This window comes from Palaemon carinicauda, chromosome 7, assembly GCF_036898095.1.
Source record: "Palaemon carinicauda isolate YSFRI2023 chromosome 7, ASM3689809v2, whole genome shotgun sequence".
NCBI lineage: Eukaryota > Metazoa > Arthropoda > Malacostraca > Decapoda > Palaemonidae > Palaemon > Palaemon carinicauda.
This window is the reverse complement of record NC_090731.1, coordinates 130934467-130946913: the sequence shown is the minus strand read 5'-3', so window position 1 is coordinate 130946913 and position 12447 is coordinate 130934467.

Sequence of the window (12447 nt, the reverse complement as noted above, 5' to 3'; positions counted from 1 at the left end):
GGGCATTGCTAACTTCCTTTGCTTCAGTTACATACTGGCCATTCACCTTCAACACTGGTGGTGGGTTGGGGGTGAATTTGTCAGCTATCTTTTTTACTTTCCTCCACACAGAAGATGGTGGTGTTCTACTGTTAATGGAGGAAACAAAAGACATCCATGACTGGCGCCTTGCTGCTTTCATGGCACGACGGAACTGTGCTCTACATTTCTTGTACATAATTAAATTCTCATCAGTTCTGCGTCTACGCAATCGTGTTAAAGATCTTCTTGTGGCTCTGTGCAGGGCAGTTAGTTCTGAAGACCACCACGGGACTGGTCGTCGTTTGAATAACCCTGTTGTTTTTGGAATTGAATTGACTCCTGCTGTGTGGAGAGTTCCATTCAGTAAGTCTATGGCATCATCGATATTTTCAACTTGTCCTGCATCCCCCTCTATTTCGCTTAGCTCACGAAATTTATCCCAGTCCGCCTTGTCAAGATTCCATCGTGGCGATCCCTGTAAAGGTGGACCATTGTTGGTGTTTATAATGATTGGTGCGTGATCACTAGTATGCCAATCATCTAATGTTCTCCAATCGAAGTCGAGAAGGCAATTAGAGCTTACGATTGATAGGTCAATACATGACAAGGTACCTGTCTGGACATGAAAGTGTGTGGGCTCTCCTGTATTAAGGAGTCCCACATCTTCATTTTCCACAATTGATGATATGATATTTCCCCTCGTGTTTGCTAAAACATCACCCCACAAAGGGTGTCTACCATTCAAATCTCCAAGTAAAAGAAAAGGTTGAGGGAGTTGTTGAATCACCTCCACTAAGTTGTCATACAAAATGTTATCATTTGGAGGCAAGTACAGAGAACAAATTGTATATTTTCGCCCTATGTCGATCTGTACAACCACTGCCTGCAGAGGTGTACGAATAGACAGAGAAACTTGGGGAACATCTCGACGAACGTATATGAGACTTCCGCCATGGCTCCCCACTTGGTGATCATATGGTGTCCTATAACTAATGTATTCGCGAGGACAAGGGGTATTATGATCAAGTTTGCTCTCCTGTAGACAAATAATTATGGGGGAATGCTCATGAATAAGGAGCTTAAGTTCTTCATATTTGGCCCTTAAACCCTGACAATTCCATTGCAAAATGGAGGAAAAAACTATGGTTTATAATTTGGTAGACCCCTTGGATGGAGTCTTCCCATTAGCAGTTTTTGATCTAACACTATTTTTAGGTGGTTTTATTAAAGAAGGTCTTGATAGATTGGGTTTAGAATTTATGATTTTCTTTTTGTCTTTTTGATCTGATTGTTGAGGAGGTTGGTGGACCTCCACTTGAATTTCCGATTTATTTAAATTGGATTCCAGATCAGAAATATCAACAGACAAATCATCATATTTATTTGACGTCGTAATTTTGATATTTCTTATGGAAGGGGGCGAGAGAGATGGAGGTCTCTCTCTTTTCCGATTAGTAGGTTTTGAGCTACCAGGTTTTTGCACCTTCCCCAATACAGGTGCACCTGGTAACTTGGTGTCAGGTGGCATCTCCATCAAATCAGGCAAGGACGTGGCCTGGGAGAGGTTAGTACTATTGTTGGTAATGGGGGACGAAGGCTGTACAGAAATGGGCAATGACCCATTTTTAATACGCTGTGGCAAAGCCTCAGAAGGCAATACGATTACTTTGTCATGCAGTACTTTATCATCAGAGGTTGTATTTCTTTTCTTAGAATTACTGGCAGTGCTAGGTGGGGTTGCTGTCTCCTGTGGTAAATTTACCTTTGATTTTAAGGCCTTTGCATAGCTGGTTGATTTATTCAACATTCTTTTTGCATGTCCCACACTTATGTGTTCTAAACTTGATTTGTTTAGGGCAGCTTCCTCCAACTTATACATTTCGCATCTCCTATCAGTTGATTTATGATTCAAATTGCAATTTGAACACCTGGCCTCAAGTGTACATTCTCCATGATACGTTTTGGAGCAAATATCACACATTTTTCCATTTTTGCAAACTTTGGATGGGTGTCCAAATTTAAAACAATTAAAACATTGCAGGGGCTTTTGTTTGAAAGGCCGAACTTTAATCCTTTCATTTTCAATAAAAATATGGAAAGGTACATCAGCATCCTGGAAAGTAAGTATAATCATTGAAGTTCCAGGAACCTTATGCACTTTCCATACATTTAATGGACACATAGAAAGTATCTCCTCCTCTGTAAATTCGTATAGGTCCTTATTAAAGACCACTCCCCTTCCATAACTAAAATTTAGATGAGGTTTCATTTCCAATGTAATTTCATCACTGCCTGTCTGTAAGTTAGACAGTATTGCAGACTGAGTCGAAGATTTGGCATGGATGAGATAACTGTTCTTCCCAAAACGAGATATATCTCCAGGTGCTATGGTTCCTACTTTTTTTTGGATAAACTTACATATCTTAAAATAATTCCCTATTATCCCTTTAGGTTCAGCTAAGAGCCACATTGGTGGTTTGGGTTTTCTCTGTGAAGGCATGGGTACATTTCTATCTTTTTCAAACCAATCAGCAGGTTTGTACACATCCAATTCCTTTGGGACCTTATCACAAAGAGCTCCCATGATGTTCAATTCGTTAATTTTGATACTACTAATATTACTTATGGCATTAAACGCTTCATCATGACTTTCAAAAGATATCCAAGAGTCCCATTTTTCATCTCCAAGTCGCATCCTTATTTCCTTTATCAATCCATAGCACTCAAATGCTCTATATATATCATCATAATTTGTCTCTAATGGAATTTGGGAAACATGAAGGAATCGTAGTTTCCCTGTGTTACCCAAATTGCTAGATTTTTTAACATCAGTAGAGTGGTCCTTTTTAGTTCGAAGGTCGTCAACAGAGTTTTCCTTAATTACAGTAGCAGAAGTCGTCAACAGTGCCGGGGGGGAGTCAGCAAATCCAGGGGATGGGGAGTCAGTATTTGAAGGGTCCATATTTAAGGGTGGGATTTTCAGGTTTTTTGTTGTTTTGTTGGGGTACCTGTTTGAGAATTATAAGAAAGTATCATACGTTGGAAAGGAAATTTGCATTCTCCACTATCGGCACAATGAGAGTATATTTCCCCGATGGTCCACTCCATACCCTACCCGAAGGATAGCATCAAAACAGATATAGAGGCACAGGTGTAAGCTAAACCCGCCTGTTAGGACTGAGACCAAAGTAATATGGAATCATCCTCCCCATATCTGTAATGATGGGCTTCCGGCCAAAAGCCAAGAGTTCCACCTCAAGGATTGGATCCCCCTGGATTCCGATGACCCAACCCTTGAGAGTAGTTCCGCCAAAAAGGTCCAAACCATCTTTGGGATGGCTGAGATCATCCAATACTCTCATATATAGCTTTGAATGCGAATACCTCCCAACCGTGATCCCTTCTCCCATTCATCTAAGCAGGCAGCAATAACGAATGTGGAAATATCCACGCCATTTAAATAAAATAGAAAAAAAATAGATAAATAAATAAATGAACAAATAAAATAAATATATATATATATATATATATATATATATATATATATATATATATATATATATATATACATATATATATATATATATATATATATATATATATATATATATATATATATATATATATATATATATATATGCATACATCTACATATATATATAACTAAGAAAAATAATAATCATAGAGATAGGACAGCAAGATGAAAGAAAGTAAATTTGATAAAATTAGGAGAAGGTCGAAGTAATATTAAGCAGAAGAAAAAGAGGAAAGAGAGAAATTTAGATTCGAACTGGGGGAGCAATTTCCCGAAGTTCGAGAGCCCTCTTGCCCGTCACCAAGATTCAGCACGGGAATGAAATGCCGTGCTGAAGCTCAATGACTTCATCAAGGCATTCTCTCATTAAGAGGGCCGAAAATCTTGAAAGACTTTCTCAATAAGCCTATTTTTTGTGCAATTGAAGAAGACACAGACCTTATATGTTTCTCAAAAGCAAATTTGCTGTCGAGAATCACACCTAATATCTTGAAAGAGTCATACAAATTTAAAGAAACATCATCAATACTGAGATCCGGATGTTGAGGAGCCACCGTCCTTGACCTACTTACAATCATACTTTGAGTTTTGTTAGGATTCAACTTCATACCACATAATTTGCACCATGCACTAATTCTAGCTAAATCTCTATTAAGGGATTCACCAACCCCAGATCTACATTCAGGGGATGGAATTGAACCAAAGAGAGTAGCGTCATCTGCATATGCAACAAGCTTGTTTTCTAGGCCAAACCACATGTCATGTGTATATAGTATAAAAAAGTAATGGGCCAAGAACACTACCCTGTGGAACACCGGATATCACATTCCCATAATCACTATGGTGCCCATCAATAACAACTCTTTGAGATCTATTACTTAAAAAATCAATAATAATGCTAAGAAACGACCCACCCACTCCCAACTGTTTCAGTTTGAAAACAAGGGCCTCATGATTAACACGGTCAAAGGCAGCACTAAAATCAAGGCCAATCTTACGAACTTCCCGACCACAATCAAGGGATTTCTGTACAGCATTGGAGATTGTAAGAAGGGCATCACATGCTCCAAGGCCTTTACGAAAACCAAATTGCAAACTAGGGAGTAGATGATTACCTTCAGCAAACCTATTAAGACGTTACATATTTATATAAGTGCACACACACCTATATATATACATATATATATATAAATATATATATATATATATATATATATATATATATATATATATATATATATATATATATATATATATATATATATATGTATATATATAATCATAAAGAGTCGACTCTGTCGAGAATTAGAAAAGATTAGAACCACTAGATTACATGCTCTCATTTCATGTAGGCTTCCATCCCAATGCGCACATACTGACAAATAGCCCAACAAAAGTTTCTTTCCAATATAGGTATTTTCAAATTTATCTCTAATTATGAGAGCAAAGGTAAAGTTGCTCAAAATAAACTTGCAGGGATGATGTTTGTGACCTGTGCAAAGAAAGTAATACAGAACATTTTGGAACATGAAGAGAACTTCAGAGGACGGCCAGGAATCATTCCTCAAGGATATGGTTGGAAAAGCAAAACAGGTTGTCATAACTAATTTCATCACAACCGAATTCAGGGTTAATGGGAATAATAAAATTACTCTTAAACTTACATCATGAAAGGCAGTTGTTTATGGTCAAAGAACGGAATGAAGTCTTGGAAAGAGGTCTAAGACCACTATAATTGTTTTAAGCTATGCATAAAATGTAGCTTTTATCAAAAATGATGATGGTTGATACCAAAAATAACAGACATGGAAATTAGAAATTTTTAGAGTAAAACCTATGCATTGAAAACTACACGCAAAATACCGATCAAAATAATTTCATAATAAATCGATATTAGAAAATTCTGTTATTTTTTAAATTATAACCATCAAAATTTTATTTATTTTCAGAAATTAATGTGAATGATACGTTTGTAGAAATAACATATAATAATTATTAAGTGATTTTATTATTCATATTATATGGGATAACTAATTGTATAAGCAATTTTGTCCCTGAAATCGAGGAGGTAATTTGCTTGTGTGCAAGTTGCTCTAAAGTGAGAGGAGCAGAGGTAATCCCAAGTGTTTCAAGAATCTATAGACAATTTAAATACGCTAATTAAAGAATAAAATCAGTTAGATGAAAGCCACAGATAAGGAAACAAGGCAGAGCGCCAAAATAGAAAGAAAGATTAGAAAATAGCTTACAACATTCAGTTAAGCGTCAGCTGCCTGACATAAAGTAGGACTGTTTTGCCACCTCGTTCGGTTGAAGAAGATTCTTCAAATGCTCCTATATCAAAGCATAAAAACCTAGTCATGTTTTCCTTTGAAATGCTTTCAACTCCTTTGGGCCAAGGATTAGGCTACTTCGACGAGATTTCAATTTTGTTTTTTCACTTTTTCCATCATTATTATTATCATCATTTGCAACAGGGGTTGCAGCAGATTAAGTGAGGATACAAAAGCAAAAGCAACATCTAGAGCCGCCTCAACCATCACGGGACCGATGATCCTCCTGTATCAAACATAAAAGCTTTCAATTTCAATTTCAAAGAAATCTCATGTTAGTAATTTCCAGGACAAAAAAAAAAAAAAAAAAAAAAAAAAAAAAACCGAATTTAAGCACCAAGAATAACTCATTTTTTTTTTAAATGCCGATTTTCGACTACCTCGAATTTCCCATACACATAGAAGTTGCAAATTCTTGATTAATGCAGGTAGAAATTTAATATGATTATTAAAACAATTTGGGAGGGACCATGGCCAATGCTTCCAATCACTCGCTTGACTATGTTTTAAGTCTTTGATGCACCAACCGTTTATCTATAATCGTTTCAGTAAAATTGATGAAGCTATAAGGATTATTGTCAGCTCTGGAGAATGATATATGGCAGATAAAGCTATAAAAAGTAAATTTAAAGATATCTTTAATTATTTGGTTAGTTAGCCTCTTGATTGCGTATTCATTCTTCTCTTTAACTTTGAAGACAGAAAATGATTAAACTTTTATAAGGGTGACAACAGTATTTTTGGCCCTACTGTTATCAGTATTACAATGATAAAAGGGTAACGACTACAGTATTTATGTATCAATATACAATATATTTTACTGACAATGAAGCAGAATTTAACGAAATTTCAAATAAATTCTAAAGTATTAGCTTACTTTTAACTTTTAATAGGATGAAGTCAAAATAACAGGATCAGTTTCAATTTCAGTCAATCGTGAGATATTTATTCTTCAGCCTATAACAAAATCGTCACAGTTGCTTACAAACCTGGTTTTCAATCCTGGTTCTTTTTCTATTGTTCTTCAGTAATTTTACGGCATTGAACGATAAACACAAATATGTAGGCTCTGAAAACAATGATAGCTATAGAGATAATTTTAGATTTGAAATAGAATTCTTTTTAATAGTTTTGATATGATATTGATTTCTTGGTTAAGTTGTGGTTTTTAGAGTTTATAATAATTTACTCAGCGATTCTTATTTTATTTTCATATGAGTCACGACTTAGCCAAGAGATTTCTAGTTGGCCGTAGAAAATTGCCCGAATATGCCTTTTCTCATACAAAATTTTGATTGTTTACAATATTTATGTACGCCTTGCTCTATATTGTTTTGCTTTTCTTTTTACCCAGGAAGATGATGAAGAGCACAGAGATTTTTGAAACGTTGTTGTTTATTTGGGATGGAAATAAATACATAAATAAATAGATAAATAATAACAACAACAACAACAACAACAACAACAACAACAACAACAACAACAACAACAATAATAATAATAATAATAATAATAATAATAATAATAATAATAATAATAATAATAATAATATACGGTATCAGTCACTTTGCACCCTTGAAATTGGGGAAGGACCCAATCTTCCCCTTCATGCATTATACACACAAACTCACCCATATATATATATATATATATATATATATATATATATATATATATATATATATATATATATATATATATATATATATATATATATATATATATATGTAAATATACATGTATTAATATATGTGCTTTGCCTTACCCATCTAGTATATGGCATGTGAATTTGGCAGAGGAAATGCCCTCTGAAAAGCAGAAGAACCTCTCTTTCTCCTAAGTTCAACGACAACAACGTACAACAGTTTATTTACTAAAGACTGCTACACCAGTGACAGTAAACGGCTCAGCAAGGATACTGCTGCCCTACAGTAGGAAGGGTCAATGGTTGAAGGTGCAAATATTTTGCACCCCAAGGTAAAGTAAGGTATAGCTGTGGGCTGTGGTTCTCTCGGTAAAATAAAATACCTCCAAATGGCAGAAAACTCCTCTTCAGGGGCCAATGTCAATCAAAATTTCACTCATATAGGATGCACGGGAAAACAAATGATTCCATCCTTACCAATTTGCATGGTGTGAGAGTTGCACAGTAACTTGAGGCAGGGATTTTATAGCCCTAATCTGGTACTTTATTCACAAAAAAATAACCAGAGAAAATAAATACTAAGTTTTGAATTTGTCTGAATATGATGCAGATAAAAGGGTATATATGATAGATTTGATCAAAGAGAGAAAGCCAGATGTTTTTGCACTTGTGACAAAAGTTGAAAGAGTAATGGGTGCAGGAATTGATATGATAAAGAGTGATTGTGTCTAGGTTACCTGAAATATCGATATAGGGCTAGAAGGGTGTAGAGCTTGTGGCATCAGGTCGACTAGCGTGTATGAAAGAGTAAATATGCATAGATCAAGGTTTCTATAGATAAGACTGTGTTTGGTAGGATTAAAACTTGAGCTAATAAATAAATTTTGTTATAAATTTGAAAAAGATGAGAGTGGAAGAATCCTTTTGAGAATTTGGACCTAGTAGGTTGGCCAGGGCACCAGCCACCCGTTGAGATACTACTACTAGAGGATTATTCGTTCCTTTGACTGGTCAGACAGTACTACATAAGATTCCTCTCTCTCTCTTTAGAGCTAATTTTTCCTTTGGCTACACATGCACCGAATAGTCTGGCCTGTTCTTTCCATATTGCCCTCTGTCCTCATACATTTGACAACACTGAGATTACCAAACAATTCTTGCTCGCTCAAAGGGTTAACTACAGCACTGTAATTCATCAGTGGCCACTTTCCTCTTGGTAAGGGTAGAAGAGACTCTTTAGCTATGGTAAGCAGCTCTTCTAGGTGAAAGGCACTCCAAACCAAACCATTGTATTCTAGTTTTGGGCAGTTCCATAGCTTCTGTTCTATGGTCTTCCACTCCCTTGAAATAGAGTTCTCTTTCTTAAGGGTACATTCGGGTACATTATTTCATCTCATTTCTCTCTTGTTTTCTTTGATTTTTTTATAGTATGTATATGGAAGATTTATTTTAACATTGCTACAGTTCTCAAAATATCTTACTTCTATTGTTCATTACTTCTCTTGCTGTTTATTTATTTTCTTATTTCCTTTCCTCACTGAGCTATTTTTCCATGTTGGAGCCCTTGGGCTTATAGCATCCTGATTTTCCAACTGATGTTGAAGCTTTAATAATAATTATAATAATAATAATATCAATAATAATAATAATAAAACCGGTTTTGGAGAAAAAGGAAAGGTGATTCTGCTATGGGAGCTGAATACAAAACTGAGAAAGAACTTGAGTTGTTGGAAGGTAGGGAGTTCCTGTAGTAAATGAATAGAAAACCGCGGTGATATGTGTTTGGAAAGAGCCTTAACTGTATTAAACATGAGTTCAGTAAAAATTTATCAAGAATTCTTTAGAAAAGCGTAAATTAGATTATGCGTTTGCACATAGTAGATGGAAGACCTAAATTAGTTGATTGACGTTATCGTGAGAATAGGAGTGGTATAAATAAAGTTGAGGTAAATACGAGCTGGAGATTAAACTTTTGTGGTAAATGCAATTAAAACAAATGAGTTAGATAAGAAGTAGATTTAAATGGTATATACTGTATATGGTAACGAGAGAATGAATGAGATACTTGCTACATTTAAAGTAATGTACAGAAGTGGATAAGTTTGATAAATTCTTTTATTATATAGGGTCATTGGTTTAGCAGGGAGTATTTTGGGTATAATTAAGTAGAGTGAGGATATAAGAATAGTAAGTGGTGAGATTGTTATATAGAAGATTTAATTAACTAAAAAGAAGATTATTTTACGTTCACTGGTGTGGTAGAAGTGGCTGGTAAGGATGGAAGAGAAAGAAAAATAAGGTGTCGAAAGGAAATAAAAAAAAGATAGAAGGGAGGGAAATAGATATGACGATAAGAGAAATGGGAAAAAATGACCAATGAAGAGAAATAGGAAAATAAAAAGAGGAGCATGAAAAAAATAGAAAAGTTTGAATAATTTACTGTGGCATTTTTTCAATTTTATCACCGATTATATAATTGGATATAACTGTTAAGGTTAAAAGACCTTGTTCTCCCTAACAGGATGGCAGAAATAATACGTTACCCTAACCCCATTACTTAGTTTCAAACGACCAAAGCAATAAGATATCATCAATAACCAATATTAAGATTATTATTTCTGCCAATGAATGATTGTCCTGAATGTTAGATAGGAATAGTTTCTGAGAGATCTTGAAGACATTGTATTTTAACTGTAGTTTCTATCCAGTCTTATTTAATATTAACTGAATGAATTGACTGAAACAAATGTTTAAAACCTCCAATCACAAGATGGGTGATAGAGTATATCACTTCACGAATTGCAGCCTTAAGTAGGTTTCACAGTCGAAAAGTTTGTCATACTCGTTTGACAAATGAGTCTTTGAGATGATGTTTGAACATGTGAATGGGGTATTTGTCAAACACGTTGGCCAAACAGTATGAAGGAAGTCTGATCGAACCTGACTTCTGTGGGCGGGGCTTCATTCATCCACAAACTGTTTTATGTGAGAACAAGCGTCAAACACCAAGCACGTCTCATTCGATCTATATATGTTTCTCCGTCCATCTTCAACTATATACGCCAGTCATCTGGCCCTAATTCCAAAATCAACACGCAAGTTGGTATGTGAAAGCTGATCTCTTGTTAACAACAGTCTTTCGTACACACACACACACACACACACACACCCCCCCACACACGTATACACACACACACACACACACACACACATACATATATATATATATATATATATATATATATATATATATATATATATATATATATATATATATATATATATATATATATATATGTACCTATAGCATGTCCTCTCCAAAGTGATTTCGTGCCCCAACGTAAATCGTGTGTTGAAACGATACGAAAGCCGTTAGAGGTGATTTTAAATCTATTGTTTTGTGGTGAGTGTTGGCATTGTCTAAATCTTTGTAACTGGCCCAGTGAGCTTTATGAAAATACTTGAAATTACTAAGTTTATCAGTTACTTTATGTAAGTTCTTTAAGAGTTTAAGCATTAGAGTGTAATATTTTTTTTTTTTTGTCTTAGTCAAAGGTTTCATTCAGAAAAATATTTCAAGTCAAGTGCTTGTATAATTTTCAGAGCGTAACATTTTTGTCTCAACCTAAGTTTTGTTCAGACTTAATATTTCGAGTGATTTATTTATTCTATGTAGATTCTTTCAGTGTTGTAATAATACACTAATTTTTGTAAAGAATGTTTTATTTCAATCACCTTGGAGTGCTGGTGAAGTTTTTATTAATTTATATATTTATTTTTTATTTTCATTTTTTCACTCTGCTTGTGATGTGCTTGAAAACCGTGTACCATATTTTTGAATGTCATAAAGCGTAGAATTTAATCCTTATCTTACTTCTAGCAACTTTATTTGATCCATTTCAATAGGGAAAAATCCTCAGTGGTCATCCAGAAAGCAGGGAAAAATATTTATCTTTTCGTGCAAATCAAAACGGCAGGAAGGGATTTCATTTTTAGATTAATGTATCAAGTTAAGTGTAACAATTTAGGTTACAGTTAGCAAGTAATAAATTGTTTGATTTTGTTCTTTCGGGATTCCCTCAAGTTTCAGAATAAAATATCTTTACACTTATTTGTTTCTTTTCACTCAAAATTAAAAGACTAACAATTTTCTAGAGTAACACCCACACTAATTTTAGGTACAGTACGAACCGCTACTGCTCTCTCTCTCTCTCTCTCTCTCTCTCTCTCTCTCTCTCTCTCTCTCTCTCTCTCTCTCTCTCTTAGATGGTTTTGTTAGTCTAGACTAGTACGAACATATTCAGGGGAAATTAATCAGATGCCTGGTGTGACGGAAAGAACATTTGAATAGGTCTATGGATCATGAAAAGAATCTTTCCTCAATTGCCGAATGAGTATATTTATGGGAATTTTCCTGCCCAAAATAATAACGTCGAATTAACATTTGAAAGAACAAAATTCCATGAATGAATGAGAAGTTTTTATCACTGATGCTGCATGAGTCATTGTTTGGGTAATCATTATATACTCTGCACTGCGGTAGATTGTAATTATCCCAATTCTTATTGTTATAAGTGTTATTTTATCTGGTAGTTTGTTTATTATTTTGATATCGTTTTATGTTATTCATTGGTTTGGCAACAATAGGCCCAGTTGGATTTTTTTTTTTTTTAATGGAATCCCTTACATTTGAAAGTTCCTTTAGCAAAGCTGTCAGAAATCTACAATATCTCCCTTTGCGTGTGTAAATATTGTCAAATATTAAGATTTATGGTTGCAAATTTAGTTATTTGTTTCAGTCATGATCAATAGCCATTTTCTTTCAGTAGTCTATGTTATGTTGTTCCAAAATTATTTCACTCATAATTTCTTGCACTTATTTCATATTATTTCATTATTTAATCATTTATTAA